This window comes from Antechinus flavipes, chromosome 6 (assembly GCF_016432865.1).
Source record: "Antechinus flavipes isolate AdamAnt ecotype Samford, QLD, Australia chromosome 6, AdamAnt_v2, whole genome shotgun sequence".
Taxonomy (NCBI): Eukaryota; Metazoa; Chordata; class Mammalia; order Dasyuromorphia; family Dasyuridae; genus Antechinus; species Antechinus flavipes.
The window spans coordinates 151,389,223-151,412,101 of NC_067403.1; positions in this window are offsets into that span (position 1 = coordinate 151,389,223).

Below are 22,879 nucleotides of genomic sequence, written 5' to 3' on the forward strand. Positions count from 1 at the left end.
AGAAAGAGACAGAGAGAGAGAGAGAGAGAGAGAGAGAGAGAGAGAGAGAGAGAGAGAGAGACAGAGAGAGACAGAGAAAGAAAGAGACAGAGAGAGAGAAATAGAGAGAGAGAGAGAGAGAGAGAGAGAGAGAGAGAGAGAGAGAGAGAGAGAGAGAGAGAGTATTGCTTGGAGTAGGTGATCTTCTAAGTGATCTTCAAATTCTGATATTCTGTGATTTTAAGATATTAAGTGTATATTAATGTAAATAACTTTATCCAAAAGTTTGGCAATAAAAGAGGTAGACTAAGGTAGGATAGTTAACATATGGGGAAGAAGGGATTTTTTTTTTTTTTAAGATAGAATCCCAGGACTCTACTTTTTCAGAAAAGAAGCCCCAAGAGAGGAAAAGATAATATTCATAAGAATGAATGAATGAAAATGCATTTTTTAAACAGCACTAACATGTGAGGGGAGACAAAAGGAGCAGATTACAAGTATGTTTATGAAGTGAAAAATCAACCAACCTTACCTCACTGGATGTAGAGTTTAGGGAAAAGTGAAATTATCTTTAGTACAATTATCCCTGCTGTTACTACTATTCTCATGCCCTAGAGGTTTTAACCATTTCATAACTGGGATTCCACCCTTGGATCTCATTATTCTAAATGACAACTGCCTCTCCTGCCCCATTATTTCCAGCAACAGCTCCTAGTCACTCCCCATTCCTTGGCATCTTCTGGACCCTCTCTGGATCTCTCTCTCTCTCTCTCTCTCTCTCTCTCTCTCTCTCTCTCACACACACACACACACACACACACACACACACACACACACACACACACACACCCTTCTTCTGAATACCACCATTGGCATTGATCCTGGAAGGGACGTGTTAATCTGCTCCCTGATGTCCTCATTCACCATCCTGGTAACATTTTGAATTAAAATACTTCTCCCAGGCCAGATCTATGATATCATCTGTGTGTGGCTTCTCCAAGTATGGAAATTCTTCCCACTTACAGGGACCTTCCCCTCCTCCCCAATTAGAATATGAAGTCCTTAAGGGTAGAGATTGACTTTGCTTTGTATTTCTTACCTCAATAATTAAGCACCTTGCTTGGCATATAGTGCATGCTTTTCCATTCATTCATTTGTACTACTGCTGAACTTCTCTATCTCACTAGAGATTCATTCTCATTGATTTACAAACAGGTTGACTCTTGTAATTTAAAAAAGCCTTCTCTCCCATCCTTGCCTCTCAAGTCACTGCCAAACTTGTAGATAAAATTGTCACACCTAAAGTTTTCTTCACATAGTTTCTCCTCATAAAATTATAAAATCATACACAATATCAGAATTTTAAAAGTCAACTTCGAAGGTCATCAAATTCAAGCAATACCTAAATAGAAAATCCTTGGTAACCTGACAAAATGGTCATCTAGGTTTTGTTTTATGGGGCCTCTAGATAATTATCTCCTACGAAGTCCATTCCACTTTTAGATAATTAGATTAAGCTGTTGGCAACTGCTTCCCACAAGGTGGAAAAGAAAAGGAGCTTTCTTTTTCAATCCTACACAACCTGGTTTTGAATTTATGAAAAAAAAATGCTCTTAAGTAACTCTCTAATGGTCAAATCCAGTGTTTGGGGTTTGTTTGTTTGCTTGTTTTTTTAATTTCTTATCTCTTTTCTTCTTTTTTTTTGACTTCTCGGTAAGATATGACCTGAGTGATAACCTCTTACTCTTGGAAACTCACTCCTTTCATGGTATCAGATCAAACTGCTTCAGGAACATAAGAGGGAAAAGAACACAGATGATGTATATGACATTCTTGCTACTTCAGAGAACAGCTGAAATGAGGAGCAGCTGTTTTAACCATCATTTTGGCAATTAAGGATGCCAGAGAGTAGGAAAGGAACAGTTGAATGGTGGTTGGATGAAATATGGAGAACAGCTTTTACTTGAGTGAAAATATATGGTACAAGTCGGTGGACATTGTAGTAAGAAGCAACAAAAAGTCTTAACAACAGAGAGAATTCTGTTCTACAGCCCTCTAATTACCAGGTCAAGAGAGCTAGAAAAGAGGGAGATAGATATCACTAAGATTGTTTGCTACAATCATAGAAGAGATTCAAGTCAGAGTCCAAGATAAAAAGCAAATTCTCCAGATATGGTAAGGTTGGCCAAATGTTCCTATTCATAAGTGACATTGGGCTGGTTGCATCAAACCTAAGAAACAGAGATTCCTGTATTATGTCCACAGTTACTCAAAAGACTTAGACTTAACCATCCATATATTAAAAACCAAGAAAATGAAAAGAAGATGAAAAATGCCAGTTGTAAGGATTATGACAGATATGTGTGAATATAGTCATATGCACATTAATTGAAAATACAAGTTATTTTTATTGCCATGCAATAAATCCTACAGCTGTTCATAGCTTTAAAAAACTTAATTTGTAAGATGTCCCTTTGTTGAATTCACATGTTTTACATGACTTGGTATTAATTTTACAAAAATTTACATACTCTCATTTTAAATAATCTTCAATTTTAGCAACCTGAAACCATACTTATCACATTAATATTTTTTTTTTGATGAACAGTCCATTTTTCCAAAGCTGTCCTTAATTTGTAGTTTCTAAGTTTTCAGTGGGGTTTAAATCAAGCAAGTTCCCAGATCATTGAAACTAGTGATATATATATATATATATATATGTATGTATATATGTATATATATGTATGTATGTATCTCTTGTTTTTTGGACTAGTTTCTTAACTTTTCATGGCAGGTGGTATGGTATACTTTGTGTTGCAATATTCTATCTCCATTTGAGAATTTCCATCATTCTAGGAACCATTCTGCTTCTCATTATAGTAATATATTTATCAGTCTCTCATTTCCTTAAAGGGCACAAGACTTCCAGGTTTGGTTAAAAAAACAAAACAAAACCCAAAACCTCAAATATCTTTGGGGTCAATGTTTTATAACCTAATGATTCCCAGATTTTACATACCAACTTGGTCTTCTGACATTGTTTTAATATAGCCTTGAATGATTTTGTCAGTAAAAACAACCTTTTTTCCCCCCAATCTTCAGTCCCTTTAGTATTGTGTTTGTCACAACAAAGTTTTTTTTTCTGTATTGCAGTGCTAAGTAGTTATTTTTTAAAAAAATTGATCTTGTTTTTCCAACTTTAAGATGATTATGCTATATTGTAAAAGAACCAATAACAATCTTCCATATGCCAGATCCTTCTGAGGATCTCTTAATTGTTTTCTGAGCATCAATTTGGCCATTTTGTCATGAGAATTTGTCAGTTCTTGATCTTATTTTTCAGTATCTGCTGCACTATTTTTGGAGTTTGGGGAAAAGAGATCCTGTTTCATTGTAGGCTAAAATAATGATCCTTGAAATGCTTAACTTTCCCATACTAGCAACCATTGCAATATCTCCAATAGTCCCTGAGCCCTGCTCTTTAATAATTAAACATTTTCATGGTTTCTTAGAGTGATTTTCTTTCTTTAAAAACCACAGAGCTCCAAATCTAGAGTTTCAAGTCCTTTCTCAGCTGTGTACAGATGCCATGTGGGACCCTAGGAAAATCATTTAAGCTTTCAATATTCTAGGAGACTCTCCAAGACTATAAATTATGCAAAAGATGCCAACTTGTGTTGGTAGAAGGAGTTTCTTAATGAAATTATAGGATGCTTTCTTGGGCAAAGGAAGAGGATACAAAAAGAAGCAAAGAATAGTCCTTATACTCAAGGAGTTTATAATCTAAGTAAAGGAAGTAATTAGCTAAATGAGGGAAATCAGCTTAATCCACTTTTGTTTGATCAAAGTCAGACTGTAGTATTAATAGAAACACTTGTGCATGACCATTGCTATCACAGCACAAAACCATATCAAGAAATAGACACAGTCACGGATATTCCAAATGGATAGTAAATTGTGTGGAAAAGAGTTGAGATTGTTTCATTCATTGTATTTGTATACATGGTGTCTAGCACATAATAAACAATACTTTATTGATTGATTATTCAGAATTAAGCGGGAGAAAAAGAGTGACCTGGATATAGCTCTAATTCTTTGAATCCTTTGATCATTTCTGATAGCGATATTCCCACACAACCTTCAATCCATCCTATACACTGCTGCCAAAGGGATTTTGCCAGAGCTCAGGTGTGTTAATGTTAGGCACAAACTCAATAAACTCCACATGGCCCCCTTATTGCTAGCTTTTATAATGCACTTAAAAGTTTGCAAAGTGATTTACAATTATTACCTTAATTGATACTCAGAATAACCCTGGAAAGTAGGTGCTATTATTATTCCCATTTTATATTTGAGGAAACTGAGAAAATCAGAGGTTAAATGTCTTGCCCAAAGATCACATGACTAAAGCCAGATTCAAACTAGATCATTCTGACTCTGGACTGGTGCTAAGCACAATAATAGGAGTAGCCATCCATAGGGTTATTCTTAAAATCCTAGGTAGTAACTGTCTTCTGAGAACCCAACTTGCCAGTTGGATGAGTAACTGAATGAGGTACTGAATGAGGAAAAGCTTCCTAAAAATGATAGGTACCTCAAAATGGAATAGGACTCTCTCACTGAAGATCTTTGAGATTGATCACTGTATGGTAAAGAAAATTCTTGTTCAGTTATGAATTGGAATAGAAAGCTTTTGAGGTTCCCTCCAAATTTGAGATTCTATGATTCACTTTTGTAATAGGGACACATCAAAATTTTTACATATAGATTCAAAAAAATGGATTTCACAAGTATGAGATGGATCCATGTGGAGGTAGCAGTTCCAGTGAAAAAGTGATGGAAATATTAGTATTGAACAAGTTCAGATTGAGTCAACTATATGGCACACCAACAGCCAAAACAGCTGATTCTCTTTTGGGCTACCTTAAAAAGAAATACAAAATGGAGAAGGAGGAAGATGATGGAAAACTCAACTCTGGGTGAGACCTCATGTGAAGCTCTTTGGGTGGAATATGGATCATAGGATCTAGTAGCAGAGCTGAGAAGCACTTGAGAGGCCATTGAGTTCAACCCCATCATTTTTATAGCTAAGGAAAATAAAGTTCAAAATGGTTGATAGAGCTAATTGATCTACAGGATGACAACTCATAGGAATTACAATAGTGGGAAATTAAGAACTACAGTGATAATAATAGAGTAATATGCTCAAGGTCATACACCCTATCAACTGGAACTTGGAAGGCAAAAAACTATTCCTAGAAAAGGGACAACATCAATGCTTATCCTTTCCCCATTTTTCTGCATGCCAAAGCGACTCCTTTTTCCAACCAAGTTCTGGCTGGAAACTGAGGATTGGGGTACCATGTACTCTGGAGTCAGAAAGATCTAGTTTGAATTGGACCTCAGCTGTGTGATCCTTGAACAAGACACTTAACCTCTGATTTCCTCAGTTTCCTAAAATATAAAGGCCTCTGGATTAGACTTTCCCAATACAGGCAAAATAGAGGTGAAAGGTTTCCTTCTGCATGTCCTTGCTCCCCAGCAGACACTGGCCTGTCACTCTCTGTCTGATATAAGAGTGACTGGTCATACCCTGTGTTAAGTCATGGCTTCAGTTCTTGCAATGACTGGTCATCAACCAGTACCACACAGCAACATGATGACCCCTTTGTGCAGTCCAGTTGTCTTGCAAAACATATCCCATTGGTCACAAGGGTCTCCAAGTGTGAGGGTGGAAAGATTACTGTAAAACTATCCCCACAGTTGGAAAAACAGCTCACAGCATGTACAGCACAGAGGGTGAGCAAGTTGTACCATCTTCATAAAATGGAAAGGCTGTGCCAAACACATCATAAGAAATACTGAGTATTATTTGCTCTGCAATGCCTTCACTGGAACAGAATTTAAATAACTGAATTAGAAGGCCACTCAAATTGTAGCACTGCACAAAGGATTGTGTGTTTGACTTTCTAAAAGCTAGCTATCTCCTTTTTATTTCCCTTTGAGATTAGTAATTTCTACTTGGTGGTTTTTGTTGTTGTTGTTGCTTAAAGTGCTATTTTCAAAACACTTTTTTCTTTCTTTTCTTTTCTTTTCTTTTTTTTGGTCTTTGTGTCAAACCTATGAAATCATCTTTGTGAGGCCCTCCCCGTATGGAAACTCTTCCCACTTGTAGGGATGTACAAGAGGCTGGTAATTTATGATTATAAAGAGTAACCTGGAGGTACTGAGTTTAAAAGATTTGCTAATGGTTTCATAGCCACTATGTGTCTAATGGAACTATTCAGTTGTTAGCTTTGAAATTAATTTTTAAAATATCAGTCTGAAAAAAAAGCATGCAAATTAATCTCAGCTCCTTTGTTCTCACTTCATCTCCCTGGCTCTTAGGTTCCTTATTTCCAAAATAGTGTGAGTAGCTAAAGTGCATATAGTTTAAGGTTATAAAATGCTTTATCTGTGCTATCTCACTTTGTCCTCAGAATGACTTTGGATAATAGGTACTATTATTATTCCCATTTTATAAATGATGAAACTGAAGCTGCCAGTTACTGTTTGAGGCCAAATTGAATTAGAAGTTTCTCCTCACTCTTAAAATGTGACCCTCAGAGATTCCTGGTATTATTACTCAAAACTCATTTCTTCTAGGAAATCATTCCAGAAAAAGCCCACTCCTCTCTACCACCCAGCCTAGTATCTTAATAGAGAACTTTTGCAGTTAAACCTTTTGGAGGTGGGTGATCAAATAGCTTTTTTATGTCTGTGCAGAGTTTAAAATATTTTTTCTCTGAAAAGAGAGCTCCATCTCACATACACAGAAGCTTCAGCTGATAATTAGCAACTTATTGCTATTGGCAGGGGAGAGAAATTTACTGAAAATTCTCAAGAAATCCAACAGCAGATCAATAGTGCTTTGATAAGCTGTGCTTCCTTATCTGCCTTCTATGAGAAATTCTGGGTCATTTTCTACTGTGACTGTGAAAGGAAGACAGACACATTATCCTCCTCACCAGCCCAAGCCTTCCAATGCACATATGCACCACTTAATGAAATGTCTTTTATTTTAGTATATATTAATCCCAGTCTTCTTTCTAGAAAATGAGTCAGGTTGACTATATAGACAATGGAATATATAACTGGAGATTCTTCTGATGCTTCAGACAAATCTTTCAACCAAAAAAAAAAAAAATCAAGTAAAGGAATAAATTGTACAGCCAGTTTTTTGAAGTCGTAGGTTGAATTTTGTATTTCTTAGCTATTTGTTTTAATATTGTGCATATATAATCAGAATCGGCACTTTTCATGTTATAGGGAATCATTAATAAATGTGCATGAGAAGGGCAGTCATTAATTTGGAGCAATTTTTGTAGGGGAGAAGGGATTTTAGGACCTCAGAATTGATAAGCAGATCATAGAACTCAAATTACATACCACAGCATGAAAACATGAATGGAGTTAGAATAAAGAAGATTCCATTGAATATGGACCATGAGGATGGAAGGAAAAAACCTGGTCACAGAAATATCCAATAGGAATAAAAATCATTTCCTCACAGAATGTACAATATTTGAGGGTTTGAAAGATAACAGGAGGGAAAAGAGATATTAAGATATTTCTTGTTTCAGAAAAATAGTAATAGGGTCTGGATTTGTGATTTCATCAGCATGGGGAATTCCCAGAGGAATAAACTCTTTATATCAATGCTTTTCAGCAATTTGCCTTAGAATAATGGTTTTCCTTCTTTCTTGCCCTATTCTACCTTCAAACCTGGCTCTAAGGTCACCACTAATCACTGGTGAGTACCATCACTGGCACCTGAAACTAAAGAAGAAAGAAATCACAAGACAAACACCCTCAGTTAATGTCTTATAGCCAGGATGAAAGAGGGAGCCAGAGAAGGAAATGCCTTCCCCTTTTATTAGCTCAGTTCCTGGTGCCCAGGCTGTGAGGAAACTGGGATCCAGGCATGTTCCACTCAGGACACCCACAATGCCATCATTGTGAATTGACCGTGCCTCAGAAGTCCCAGTACCTAACATAGCAAATTTTGATAGATGCAGCCTATAATACAAGAGCCTTTGGGGGAATTCTTTGGCTGTGTTGTTTGAAAAAAACTATTTTATAAAGAATTCACACAAGGCAAATGTTTCCATGGTGCTCAGAAAAAAGTGATACAAGGACACTTTCAAGGTCTTCCTTAAGAATTTGGAATTGATTGCATGAAATGTGACACAATGGCAAAGAACTGCCCAGCATTTCATGCCCTCATCAGAGAAGATACTGTGCTCTATGAGGAAAGCAGAATTGAATCATCTCATAAGAAATGGAAAATGTGCAAATTTAGAGAATCCACCTCAAATGTTCACAACTATTTGTGCCTTACCTATGGTAGAGCATTCTGAGCTTCTATTGGTCTGATCAGTCACAGTAACTGTCATCAGTCACTGTAAATTGAGTCTAAAGTAGAAAGGTCATTTCCATCTCCTTTGAGAATAAAGGACAATAACCATTAAGAATGTAAAAATTTTCTAAATCAAACAAGTTGTGAGAGTCACTTGAGTCCCTTCATCACCCAAAGAAGGTTGAAAATCTGAACTGGCCAATCAGAGAAGATGATTCAAGCCCTTTTGGATTGACATACCAACAATCCTCTGCTCTTTGAGTGAATCTTCTTGCTGTTTCTGTTAAGCTTGCACGGACATCCTGAATCAGAGATGCTTCCTTGCTTTATGGAAAGTCTGATGTTGGCTGATAATAGGTCAGATATCCTAAGTTAGGGGTACTTCCTTGCTTTATGGCTTTAATAATCCTCCTCACTCAAACCTTACAAATGCCCAGTTCTAACCAGAGATCCAAACGCATGCCATTTTTCTTGAGAATAAACTACACATATGACCTAATTCGGTTTGTCTTTCTTACACTGAACTCTGGGAAAAGGTTGACAAAGTTTAAGAGCTGCTTTTTGGAGAGTTGCTTCAAAATTGTAAGATTAAGTAATTTGCCTAAGCTCGTGTAACCCATTTGTGTCAGAAGCCAGATTTGAACCTAACATCCTCCTTTTAAGGTCATGGACCATGGCCATTATAAGTATCTGCCTTTGCAAGATTAGGGCAAACAGCTACAGATTTCTCAACAGCCTAGCCCTCCTTGTATTGTTTTGAATGTCTGGGGAGATAATCAGCCTAGATATATGCCCTAGAGAGGATATTATGTGAAATTAGAGCAGTATCGTCTAATTTGGGACAAAGCTAATCAAAATGATTGAATTATACAATATATATTTTAAAATGCTATCCATATCTCTTACCACATACTACTTGTCAATTTTCAGCCTTTGGTTCTTCTTCTGACATCCATCACAGAATTTCACTATTAATCTTCCTGTGAAGATAATTCATGCGAATCATCATGTGAATACCTTGCTCATAAATTTTTAATGACTCCCCATTCATACTAGAAAAAACCTCCTCAAACTAACCATTTATGTTTTGCATTTAAGATGCACAGGCAAGAATGCTTTAAAAATACTGGCCATTGGTGATTTAAGTAATCTAAATTAGATCAGCAAACATTAAATTTCTATTGTCAAGCTCTGGGAAAGATATAAAGTTTAAATAAATCTCTATCCCTGCCTTTGCTGAGATCAGTAATGATCAAATAAATACAAGCAAACATAAGTTATTTTAGTCATTGCCCCTCAAAAAATCCTTCTGTTGGACTTTTAGACTCCGTTCATTCAATTGTAGTTTGTCCCTTATTTTTTTGTTTGTTTTTTTTTGTTTTGAAAAGGAATGATGATATCACAGGTTGATGTCTTGACTCCTGGATGAATTGGGATTTAAGTGAGGCAGTCACACAAAGTCATCAGCCTCACCCTGACCGAGTCATCGAGTCCAGTGGCAAATAAAAGTCAAGATCACTCCTTATGACCCAGGATGCAATAACTGACTTTCTATCTTCAATACCTGACCTAGCTCTAAGTGCTCCATAGTGATTACTTCAGCTACTTCATGGCCCTTAGGACAAATTGTTTTCATCAGCTTCCCATACTTGGGGTAGATCCTCCTTCTTCCCCCTGCCCAACTCACCAATAGACTTGAAGCCCATCATTCCCCTCCACTTGGTTTAGCTCATCTGCCCTGGTGGTGTACTGGGTGTAGCAATTATACATGCTACATGCTTCTTAGAGCCACAGGTGAGAGTATGGTGAAAAAGGTAGACGAGCAACCCTGAAAAAGAGACTGGCAAGTACTTATACCAGTGGTACTAGTCCTTCCTGAACACAGCAAAAAGGTTCTATCAGAACCTTACAAATTAAGGATGAATCTTACCCATGTCCCTTCTTGCATGTGAATTCCCTCTGATTAATTCCAGTTTTTTGTACATAGTTGTTTGCATGTTGCCTATTCCATTTGACTATAAGCTCCTTGTAGGCAGGGGCTTGCTTTTATTTGATTGATTGGATTTTTTCCTTTCTTTGCGTCTTCAATTCAATTAATAAATATTTATTTCTATATTCCAGACACTAAATTAGGAGCTAGAGATACCAAAAATGGTAAAAGACAGCCTTGCCCTTATGAAGCTTACAATACTGCCTGGAAGAAGAAACAAGTATTTATTAAGTGCCTATATTGTGTCATGAATTATGCTAATTCTTTATTCTCTCATTTGATCCTCACAACAACCCTGGGAGGTAGGTATTATTATGCCTATTTTTATAGTTGAGGAAAAGAGGCAAATAGCTGGGAAGGGATTGCCCAAGGTCACACAGCCAGGACATGTCTGAGAACTTGAAATCAAGTCATGTTCACTCTGGACCTGCTATAAGTTCAAGGTTGCAGAGATAGCTGTCTACATTTGAATTCAGATCCTCTTATTCTAAGTGTAGCACTGTACCAACTTTCACTCCACATCTAAGTAAAATGAAAAAGAAGGAAAAAATATTCGCTTGATAAATGTAGCCTTGATAAATGGAGACACTTCTGTTTTCTAACAATTTTTTTAGTTGAAAACTATTTTGTTTAAAACATTTAAAACTAATAAACTCTAGCGAGGGAAAAGGGTTGCACTCCCTGCTGAGACAAATGCCTGACTTTAATGTCCACACTATTTTGGTCCCTGTAAGCATATACTCTTTCCATAATGCTTGAGTTAGTATCTGCATATTTTCACATACACTGATCTATGAATAGAAATAGATGCTGAGGATTTTCTGGCTCACTTCAGTGACTGTCTCTATATTCCTAACAACTAGGGAAGCAGGTCCAGGACAAGGAAGCCATTTCTAATCTAACTATATCCACATTTTTACGGGAATAGCCTACAGACTTTCCACAGTAAGGAGGGGACAATCGTAAAACACTTTGCCACTCACTTTAGAAATATGATCATCCAGCTTTGAAGATTGCTCCCTGCTGTGCCTTTCCCTCATCCTCTCAGGGTGAATATAAAAGTCACTGGAAGATCCAAGTCATCACTAGGATAAAGTGGCTGGACTTTTGCCCTAGGCTACTAAAATTTAAAGGGTGCAAAAAGTTAAATAATAATTTTAAAAGATTAAGCAATTTTGTTACATGGATATTTTGACAATACTTTCATTCTTTAGAAGGATAGAAACTAAGTAGCAAGAATGATTACATTAGAGGTAGCTTTATGACTAGTGAACAGGTAGACAGGATAATGAAGATTTCAAGTCAAAATCTGACTTCAGGCATTTACTAGCAATATGACCCTGTCCAAGTCACTTAAACTCTTTCTGTCTCTGCTTCCTTATCTGTTATATGAGAATAACAATGGCACCCACCTCCCAGAGTTGTTGTGATGTTCAAATGAGATAATAATTGTCAAGTCCTTTTCAAACCTCAAAGTGCTATAAAATGCCAACTATTGTCATTATTAGTCCAATCAGGAAAATCTGAATTTGAATCCTGATTCATCAGCTTAAAAAGTACTATTTAGATGTAATATCATTATTAAATATAGAAATGTGAATTAATGTAATAAAAAGAAAAGCAATTTGAACATAATAGAGGTTCTTCACAATTTTGTGTAGAGTTTTATTTGTTCATACACATACACACATAAAAACACACACAGACACATATACAGACACACATGGAAATACAATGCTATTTCATATTAAAGCCAAAATAGAAACAAATTATCTTTTTAACAAACCCTCTTCAGGTGTCAACTTCATTATCCATAAAAAGGTCCCTCCCAGTTCTAAATTGAAGAACTTAGGTTTCCAATTAAGATGATTTCTATTTGGTGAAATTGCTTCCTAAGGGAGCTCATTTCGTTTTTGGACAACCCTAAATTTTAGGACTTTTTCTCTTAGATCTAGATAGACTCTATCTCTTTCTCTTTCTCTGTCTCTGTATGTCTCTATTTCTAAGTCCTTATCTTTCTCTGTGTTTTTCTCTGTCTCTGTAACTTTGCCCTATATAATTTCTCCTTTTGCTATCTGAGATCAAATCCCAAAATAAATCCCTCTTCTGTTTGACATCTCTTAAAATAATCCAGTAGATATTAAAACCCCCTTAATCTTCCTCATCATCAAGCAAATGATCAGCCCCTCTGACCCATCCTTGTCTTTGATGACATTCTGTCTCAACATTATCAGAGTTTGAACAACACAACTGTCATTTCTATTGATGCTTCTTCTATTAGTACTATTGCTTCCATGGCTCACATTGACTTTTCTGATGCCAGGAGATGAAATCTGAAATATCTCACCTCTATGCCTCAATTCTAGTCAAAATATAACTTGAGAAGTAGCTGAGTGGTTCAGTGAAGAGCATACTGAACTTGGAGTCATAAAGATTCAAGTGGAAATCCTGCCTTAAACACTTACTAGTTGTGTGATTCCAGGCAAGTGTATCTCTGAATCTGTGTACTTTACCTATAAAAGGTAGGGGTTGGAGTAGGTGGCTTCTCAGGTACCTTTCAGTTCTAAATCCATGTCCTTGTGGTCCTGTGACTATCTCACAAAGCAAGATGGCATTTCATTCAATGATTTTCCTTTGTCAAGTAAAAAATCCTTCTGCCATGTGGCATCCAGATTTGTGTATTTTTAAGAGGTAATATCTTCAGGAGTTCTGAGATTCTCTCTCTCTCTCTCTCTCTCTCTCTCTGTGTGTGTCTCTCTTTTATAATAATAATTATAATTATACATATATAATAACTATAATAATAGCTCTTATTTTTCAAAATATATGCAAAGATAGTTTTCAACATTCACCCTTTCAAAACCTTGTGTTCCAAATTTTTCTCCTTCCCTATTCATCTCTCTGTGAGGTGAGATCTCTTTTTTGCTTTTTAGTTTCATTTTGGAGAGTGAGTCTCCATGTTGGACCCAGTTGTCTTCTTTGTGATGATGCCCCATCCAATAAACTCCAATGACTCCATGTTACTTTCCAGAATAAAATATCAAATTCTCTGTTTGATGTTCAAAGCTTTTTATAATCTGTTCCCTTCCTGCTTTTCTGGTCTTCTTCTGCACAATTCCCCTCATTGACTCTATAATCCAGTGGCACTGGCCATGTTACTGCTTTTCAAACAATCTCCCAATTCTGGGAATTTTGACTGGCTATTTCTCATTAAAGGTATTTTCCCCCTTTACACCTCTATCTCTTTTCCTTTCTGGCTTCTGCCAAATCCTAATTAAGATCCATCTTCTCTGAGAAAGCTTTCCCAGTTTCTTTTAAACCTAGTGCCTTCCCTGTGTGGATCACCTCAAATTTACCCTGTATATATGTGGCACCCTGGATAGAGCCCTGGAACTCCAGTCAGGAAGACCCGAGTTCAAATTTACCTGCAGACACTTAATAGCTGTGTGACCTTAGGCAAGTCATTTAACCTCTGACTAATGTACCTGAACCAATCTCACTATTTAGAGATGATTTTGTGCCATACTCTAGCTGGGGGACAAAGTTACACTCTTGCTACAAGGTCATATACATAGCTTTAGAGGGGACAGTAGAAATCATCTAGTCCAACTCCCCCATTTTATAGATAAGGAAAAAGATTTTCTGAAATTTAGGAAAACATAATTAGAAAAATACAAAGGCAGAAATTGAACCTACAGCCTCACATCCCAAGTGGGCTCAGATCTCTCTCCATTGACCATATTCTCTAGGAATAGATACCTTCTGCAAACTAGCATGTTCTTTTTTGTTTACCAAGTAGGCATATACTAGCTTATGGTTGCAGGGGCACAAATAATACTTTGATGTTTTAGCACTATCTTATGAATCATTAATTAGCATTGCTGGTCTGAAGTGATGATGAATAACATTACTGAGAAAGCCTTGAATTCATCTAGAGAAGCTAATTCCCATTTCGGGTGAAGTTGAGCAGATATAAATGTTGGACAAAGTTTGCCTTCAATAAAATTTTATTAATTTAGAAATAAAAGAAGATCCAGTTGATCCTTTAAGCTTTTGTAGAAACTGACTTAGGACAAAGATGTTTGGGGCTTGTTAGTGTCTTGTAAAAGGAAAAGCAAGATCATAGTAAAAAAAAATTAAGAGGGCTACCTTGTTCTTTTAAATTTGGTTTATTTTTTTTCAGCTATGGCCCCACAATGATGAGGACTAGCCTATCCATCCTGTATTTGCACTATTCTGATTTTGTTCACAAGGATAATAACCATTAGTTGTTCTTAACAAAAAAAAAAAATTCTCTTTGGTTCAATTACTTCTCCAATTTTTTCTGGGTTATTATGAAGGCCCTTAAACTTTCAATTTAGTAGCATATTATTTTTTCATTATCCATTTCATTGATGAGCATGTTAATATGGACTAGGACTTATTGGAACATCTCCCAACCAAGGCAATATTTATCTTAATAAAACAATCATTAATCAACCGATAAATATTTATTAAACTTTACTATGTGCTAGGTTCTATACTAGGAATCCCTAGCTAGGATTACAACCTGGGCTGATTTTCTGATAGTGATCCTCCAGCCTTCCATTTGGATGAATGAATGGATGAAAAGTATTTATTTCATGCTTACTGTATGCCAAACATTATGCTAAGTTCTGGGGATATAAATACAAAAAGGGAAAACACTATGTTCTAGGTTCTGTGCCAGATGCTGGGATTACAACCTGGGCTGGCTTTCTGATACTGATTCTCCAACCTGCCAGTTGAATAAATAAATGGATGAAAAGCATTTATTTCATGCTTACTGTATGCCAAACATTATGCTATGTACTGGAGATATAAATACAAAAAAGGAAACACCTGAACTCTAGAAATATATTTTAATGGAAGAGACAACACATAAATGGTAGTGATAGCCTGAGAGAGACTTCTTGGTCCTGAAATTTGAAGAGAAATGGTGGGTGAGTAGATTGTCACAGCCCCTCCAGGAACAGTGGCAGTGTTAATTTGATATTAGTGAAAGAGTAAGGGTGGGAGTGATAACTAAAGGGCTAATGAGGATAAAGCAGCATGTAATGAAGAGAAGACCAGAAAAATGAAAATTAAATAAAGTATGGTTTGAATTTTTCCTGAAACAAAAATCTGATCCAGGAGAGGTAGTCATCAATCAAAGATGAGGTCTCCAGAGCAGAAACTCGCATGGAAAAGAGGAAGAAACAGTCAGAGTTGATTTAATGTCATCTACAAATTACTTCTGATATATCTGAATATTACATATTTGTTTGAATCCTCAAGGCAGTGACTAAATGCGGAGTCTGTAGCATGGTGGTGATTTCATGCCCCCTTCTTTTCCCAGTCCTGACATTTGGAAATTCCACATGATTCCTTTTTATTCTTTCTGCTGTAATGGATGTGACAAAAGTAGAAAAGGTCAGGAGCACAGTCACAATGCATAGGTGTGTGGTAGCTTGACAGCATTACAAAACCTCTTGGGTGACAGACCACAATGGTGCAGTACATTGATCCACATCAAACTATTCAAAAAACATGTCACCTTTCTATTTTAGTAAGGTCCAAGAACTCCTTATTGTCTAGGATCAAATGGACCCTTCTCTTTTTTAAGTCCTAAAATCCTTCACAACTTGACTCTGAACTATTTTTTCTACCCTCACTGTATATCCTCTTTCTCTTTCACTCTAGAATTCTGCCAGAGTGACCTTCTCCTGTTCCTAACACAGGCCACATCATCTGCAATCTCCATGCCATTTTCTTTGCCTAGAAACTCCCTGCTCACTTCTTCAGAAAACCCACTTTTCCCCTAACATGAAGATCAGACATTGTCTTTTACATGAAACCTTTCTCGATTTAATTGTAAAAGCGATGGATTCATCCCCAAAGCAATGGAAAAAATAGCTGGTGACTTGAAAACATCTGGTTTAGAATTAAAATAGATCTTTGAGTTCATATAATCAATTCCTTTTATTGGACAGATGAGGAAACTGAGACCCAGTGAAAGAAAATGATTTGTTGAGGTTCACACATCCACATATCACCGTCACTGTGAACCTTAACTAGGCATGGATGGGTACTATATGTCATCTAGTAAAATTTCATATAGTGAGAGGAAATACATTATAATAGAGGATTTGGGTTGGAGTCCTATCTCTTACTGCTTATCAACTCACAACTTTTTGAGGTTTAGGTTTCTCATTGATAACACTAGGACAAATATTTTTACTACCTGGTTCATAAGTTACGGTGAAAAGACATTTTGTAAATTTTAAAATCTGAAAAAATTTAAATGATTTGTGTATCATCCATCAATATGGACAAAAAATAATAATACAGATACTTGTCCTCATTGCCTTTCTTGAATGCATAATTACAATGGAATAAAACATCTTTAGGTGCCATCTTAGTATCTGTTTGTATTACCTAGCATATTGCTCAGAGCCTAATAGGTGTGCAGTAAATGTTTGCTGTTTGTATGATGATTATGATTTTGCTTCCTCTTTGTCTTTTCATTTATTTAATTAATACAGTTCAAGCATACTCTTCCTGAGGCTGTTGTGTCTATAAAAAAACATAACAGTAAATGAAACAATATTATAGGGGACATTTCATTCCTTTTTAATCTGTTATCCTCCTTCCAATTTCATTCTTACTTTATCTTGTTGGGACTCTTGCCAAACTTTCTTTAACCCCATTTTTCTCTTGTCCATTCATTATGAAGCAATATTGCTCAGTCTTCCATTATCCTTCTCCATAAGATTTTAATAAAGGAATAAAGGATTTTATATTCTAAAAGTGTGCATGACTACTATACCTCTCTGTTTGACAAGAAAATCAAGCATTTGCAGGCTGGGGCAATTGTAAGACCCTTTTGTCTCATTTTGGCAATTGTTTATCATCTGTTAAACTTCAGTCTGAAATTGTCACAATCATTTCTTTTCCGTCTATTTCCCATTTTTTTGGTTTAACGACTCATTTAAATGTCAGGTCGAAATCGTTTTAAATACAAAGTTACATTTTTTTCTTATTTGTCATTATTCCTTCTAGTTTTATATTCAATCTTAACAAGTCAGTGGTCTGATGTCTACAGAACTGATTGACTGACTCATTTTTTATATACCCATATCTAATCCTTCTTGATTCTTTTCTTGAAGGAAAGGTTGCTATAGTACATCATTAGCCTCTTTAATTTCTTATACCTGAGCCATATTTTTCAACATGTTTTTAATCAAAGTGTACATTGCTTTAATTAGGAGAATTTTATTTAGCTCTTCATACAATTTCTTAACTCTTTTCCCTAGTTTCAGAGAGATAGTGGCAATATGTTGTAATTATTTTCATAATCTTTTTTGCAAATACTTATGATGAATACTATAATATGTGATGACAAGTTGTCTCATAAAAAGATATTGTTTGTTGCATGAGTAGTTTGATCAGTAAAAACTAACTCTTCCAAATCCCCTATTTGCCTCCTGGAGGAGAACTTTGAAGTTATCTTCATTTTCTTTTTTTAGTTTCCTTTAGAATGAGAATGTCAAGATTGCTACAGTTTACTTACTCTAGTAATACATCCACTTGGTAGTGATTAGACAAGAATTTCACACTTAAGAGGGCTAACGATTAAGTTAATATTTTTGGACAGCCTAAAAACAGTGTAGTTCTTAGCACCCTTTGTTCCCTTTCCTGTCCTTTCTTCTGCTGTCATTGAAGAAGCAGAAAGGGATCCTAAGAAGTGAGGCCCATTTTACATTTTTCATTCTTTCATTGATTACTCTATCCAAAGAATTTGACATTGAGTGCCCAATCGACTGCTGATGAATCTCTTCAGAATTTGGTAAGCTGGTTTTCAGAAAGCATACATAGCATTTTACTGAGACCACATATTCAAATCCTTTCCACCCTGGCATAACTTGGGCCAGGCTTAGACTTTTGTCACACAGCTTTTGAGAGCCTAGGGTAAGCTCTGTGTTACAAAGAAGCAATGGACCACCAGGATGAATTAGTCAATGGCCTTCTAACGCTAATGCAGGCCAATGAAAGAAGGCCATTTTTGGTTTTAGATACTGTTCGAATCCAAAAAATGTGGAAATAGAAACTCAGATATCTTGTCCCAAGAAGGTGTGTGTCATATGTGTGTGTGTGTGTATACACACACATATATATGTTTGTATGTATATGCATATATGTGTGCATTTATGTATGTTTTTTAAAAATTTTTTTAAAGAAAAGGATATCTTTTTTTTTTTTTCCCATGGTGAGGCTCAATGAATTTGTAAATATTGGTCAATCAGTGTGGCTATGTGTTTAAAGGGTTCTGAATTGTAGATTTTAAAAAATCAAGATCTTGGTTTAATCATGAAAGGGTAAGCAAATTTCCAATATCTAAGTCATAAGTTAGATTAGTTCAAGTTGTGAACTTAAAACATGGGATTGAGCTCTCTCTCTCTCTCTCTCTCTCTCTCTCGCTCACTCTTGCTCTTATTCTCGCTCTCTGTTTCTCTTCCTTTGTCTCTCCTCACCATCTCTTTCTCCCCCTTTCTTTCTATCTTCCTCTCCTTCCTTTCTTTAGTCTTCTCCCTCTTTCTCCTTTTATTGCTCTTTCTAGCCTTCTTTCTACTGGCTAAGTTCATTGAGTCTATTTGCAGGACCAAATGAAAATCAATCCCCTTCTTAGGCAAACCTTCCTGTAGCAGAAGTATCTATGTTTGGACACAAGAGCTGAAGTCTGTGAAGTGAAAGTCCAGTGCTTATTTCTCCCTTACCCTGAGCTTAGGGCCAGCCAAAGTGCTTTCCACCACATAGTGATGAAAGGAAGGATCAAACAGCTCTCAGAGTAAAGCCTCTATCAGACTTGGCTTTTCTATATATAGAGCAGTGCAATAAACACCATTGTGAGCTATTTGCAATTTGCCTGCTGGGTATGATGAATGTACATATAAATATACACATGTATGTACATATGTATAAGTGCACACACATATACATATATACTTACATATATATAATCCACATTTATATAATATCTTTATTATTTATATAATTTATATAATATCTTTAATTTACTTTTTACTTTTCATTTGCATCTTATCTTCTTTATAGCACTTGGACACATGGATTCCTAACTATAATTTATATACTTAAAAAATCCAACTATCCTGTTAATTAGTTGACATTTATATTTTTTAAGCTGTCACTCAGTCAGCCACTATCTAGCTCGCCAGATAAAATTCTCTGGAGGGGCCCTCAGAATCAGGGCAACTTAAATAAATGAGATGAAGGAAAGAAGGAAGGAAGGAAGGAAGGAAGGAAGGAAGGAAGGAAGGAAGGTAGGAAGGAAGGAAGGAAGGAAGGAAGGAAGGAAAAGAGAGAGAGAAAGTGAGAAAGAAAGAGAAAGAAAGAAAGAAAGAAAGAGAAAGAAAGAAAGAAAGAAAGAAAGAAAGAAAGAAAGAAAGAAAGAAAGAAAGAAAGAAAGAAAGAAAGAAAGAAAGAAAGAAAGAAAGAGAATAGAGCCACTAAATGTATTTGGAAAAATGTCTTTTAGATCTGGTTCTTAGGAAATCCTTAGGAAATCCTAGGAAAGAATCTTTGCTGAGAAGGACCAAACCTATCTGTGGTATTGGTTTCTGAAGACTGTTCTTGTTTCTAATTTTTTGCTTTCTGACACTGGTGATTGAAGTTCATTTTGTCCGCATCAAAACTTTGATTCCTTAAAGTTGATTGCATTCTTCAAGTGATGATTCTAAATGGTCAAAAAAAAAAAAAAAGCATATAATCTTCCTTTGAGTATCCCTTTCTTTGTTTTTAAATTTATTATTATTATTTTTATTTTGAACTTAAACATTCTCCAGAGGAACATTTCTATAAACACTAAACACAGTAGAACATAAAAAGAAATTGTATGTGAATCTCCACCCCTTGCTTTTGATATATGTACATTTTTTTCAAAATATTGCTTATCTATGCTTCCTTCTTTCACTTCTTCTGATCTCTGAATTTTACAAACTATTTCAATAATCCTCTCTTTTTATTAATCAGTATTTCTATTCCCTTTTCTCCCACCCCTACCAATTGGAAAAGAAAACGAAAACCTTGAAACAAATAAACATAGTTAAGTGAAAACAAATCAGTGATGTTCCCTTTGCATCTCAGAAAGAATGATTATTTCTTACTTCTGTGTTCACCACCTTATCTAAGAATTTCCCCTACCCACTCTGAAAAATAGGGATAAAGTCAGTTGTGTGTAAACCTACAGCAGTTGAAGACAGGAAATCAGTAACATGAGCTCCAATTGAAACCACGGAGGAATTGTAGGGAGGGAGGATGTGATTGGCAGAGTTGAAATGGTGCCAGATCCTGAGGTTTAGCACCCCCTACTCAGATGGAGAGCCACATGGAAACCTGAATCACCACAAGTGGTCAGGATCCGAGTTTTGTGGTTGCTCTGAAAGATGACACCCGCAGAAGTTTTTACTTCCCCCAATACCCCTGGGGCCAAGGGAGTCAGTACTGACTGTGAAGAGACTGAGTGAATGACCATCAACTCCCTGGCCTTCAGAATGCCTGTCTTCATTCTACTCTTGATCAATGTCTTCTTTTGGCTCATGAAATCCATCCAAAAAGCAAGGATTACAAATGCTTCCCTTGAAGGAGAAAGAAAAAGACAGGGACACAAAGACAGAGATGCAGACAAAAACAGAGTGAGAAGAGAAAATCTAACACTGCATAATCAAGAAAATACAAGAGAAACTATGTAATACAAATCAACAAAATGATCATCAAGATGTCTAGTTTTGTTTTAAAATTTTTGAAATTGTTAATTGTTTTTGTTTTTTCTTGCCATCCTGAGATGATCTCCAGGAATTAATTCAGTGAATATCTGTATGTCCCAGTTTTTCTGTCTGCAAAGATGAGCAGTTGAATGTCTAAGCACACATTTATTTGTACAGATTTGTCCTTTTTTAAAAATATTGCAAGGTGAAAATCCAAATTTTTTTAAAAATGTGTCAATAAAGGCATGATTAAGCTCACACAGTAAGATAAAAGATTTGGAGGTGGAAGAGACCTTAGAGGTCCCCTACTTCACCCTCCTCATCTCATAAATGATGAAATTAGGACCCAGAGAAGTAAAAATGATTTCTTTAGTCACAAAGGCACCAAATGGAAGAGCTATGACTTGAAAGCAGGTCACAGATCTGCTGTAGATTTATTGAAACATCAGAAGTCCAATTCCTTTATTTTACAGACAAGGAAACAATTAGAGAAATGGATAGATTTAGGATATAGATATAGGGGGAAAAAAAACTACAAATACCTAATAAGGTATTTTTCTCCCAAATGGGCAGGAGATGCCTCGTGCGTTAAGCAGTGAATGACTGTGTGTTTCCTAGCAGCCAGTCTACTGGCTAGTATAACCCAGATAACATGGTACTTTCCAACTTTAACAGGTGTTCCTGGTCTTTCTTAAATTTCAGCACATACAGCAAGATAAAAAGGTTGGGAGTAAAGAGATGTAAGGGAGTTAATGGAATGGTTGAGAGGAAGCTCTTCGGAACAGGACTGGCTTTCATTGGCTTTTCTAGACAATGTCCAGAATAGAGAAACTCACAAAGATGTACTTGATTCATTGCAGAAAATCAATGACTTTTCTTGACTGAGCTAACTCCTCAAACTGTTAGGGAGAGCCTACAAACCAATTCCCCCAAATCTTTCCCTCCTACTTATATTATTCATTATTATTTGTTATTATTCTAGTTGCAAATCTACACACTGAGAGAGAGACTAATTCAATTCAAAGTTTATGAAATAATCTATTGAGAATATTGTGCTAAGTCCTGGGAAAAGTAAGAAATGTATATAAGATACTACAACCAATCTAGAGCATTTACTGTGCAGTAGAGGAATGTAGTAATATGTGTATACATGCCTATCATGCACATGTGTGTATACATATATATGTGTATATATATATATGTGTATATATATATTTATATATATATATATTAGTTATTGATAAATCTGGAAATACAAGAGTGCCTTTGCACTTTTTATCTGCTTAATTTTTTTACTTTTGCATTCATTTGCTGATTAAGGAAATCTAGATTTTTGATATGCATCTGTTTTTTTGGATTACTTTCTATGCTATTATTATTTTTTTCTTTCTTTCTCCTCATCTTTGTCCTCCTCTTCCTCTTCCTCTTCCTTCTCCTTTTCCTTCTTGTTCTTGTTTTTGTTCTTCATGAGACAATTGGGCTTAAATGACTTATAGCTAATAAGTGTTAAATATCTGAGGTCAGATTTGAACTCAGGTCCTCTTGACTTCAGGGCTGATGTTCTATCCACTGTGCAATCTAGCTGCCCCTTTTCTTTCTTCTCTTGCCTTTAACTAGGAGATATAGCAACCAAGTTTTCTACTCTGCATACTAATTAGATATTGATATAGTCATCAGTGTCTTCCCTTATATCAGCATTATCTCATACTTGACATTTCTCTTATTGTGGTA